The sequence below is a fragment of the Octopus bimaculoides genome, chromosome 15 (assembly GCF_001194135.2).
Source record: "Octopus bimaculoides isolate UCB-OBI-ISO-001 chromosome 15, ASM119413v2, whole genome shotgun sequence".
NCBI lineage: Eukaryota > Metazoa > Mollusca > Cephalopoda > Octopoda > Octopodidae > Octopus > Octopus bimaculoides.
This window is the reverse complement of record NC_068995.1, coordinates 46,166,085-46,167,088: the sequence shown is the minus strand read 5'-3', so window position 1 is coordinate 46,167,088 and position 1,004 is coordinate 46,166,085.

Sequence of the window (1,004 nt, the reverse complement as noted above, 5' to 3'; positions counted from 1 at the left end):
CATAATATTAGGAAAATGTCCAGATTCCATAATAATAAAGACCGTAGTAATCGGGTGTATTTTGAACTCTGGACTTATAAACAATAATAAGGAAACATACACAATTATGTAGTTAAGGAGTGGAAGGGAAACGTAAGTTAGGTGAACCAGCTTTGATGAACTTTCAACAGAAAAATACGCAAACTCAGAAGTAGAGCCTAAATGTAAACACTAGACCTTTAGATAAAGACATGGAGGCGGTATCAAATTTTGATCCCATTAGCGCAGGTAGAGCTAGTAGCAATAAAAAGTTTTGTAGTTGTGGCAGCAAAATCTGCCCTCTCAACGCACAATATTAAAAACGAATATAGTGAACAGGTGTAAGGTTGCGTTAGCCAAAATTACGTTAGGCGAGATTAGCTAATCATTTAGCTTCCGTCAAGGTTAGAGAAAAAGTCTTCAGTGGGTTTATTTGGTCCCTAAAGGATAGAAGCACTAATTTCGATAGTGAATGGGAAATAATAGGCAGGGAAGAGTCTTACGTAATGGGAGGTAAGAAATGCAATTTATGCCTGGAAGAAATATTCCATATTTTCACGTCTAAATATCAGTTATTAAATAGCAAAAGTGAATTAGACCTCAAATCTGAGCACCTTCACAAAAAAATATTGAAATACTTCCTTGGCGTGGATTAACTCACAGTTGCAGGATGACGACCGGATCCAGGCTGTAGTGCCCTGGGACACCTGCCGGGCCAAACCACAGAACAAAATGTTGCAGAGCCCTTTTTGCCATTTACTTCATTATCAATATGAACTTTCATTGTTTATATGTGCCTTTTTAAGCTTCGGCCAGTCATGTACATACAAAATGTCCATTTCTTTTTCCTCTCCAGCAATATTTGTGATTGACACTTTTTAGAGTGAGGAAAAGTTTTGCACAGCAACCATTCCCACTCTCTAAACTACAAAGCATGATCCAAAAAGAAGATCAAGTCGACATCATTGGGTGCAGTTGCAGTCACA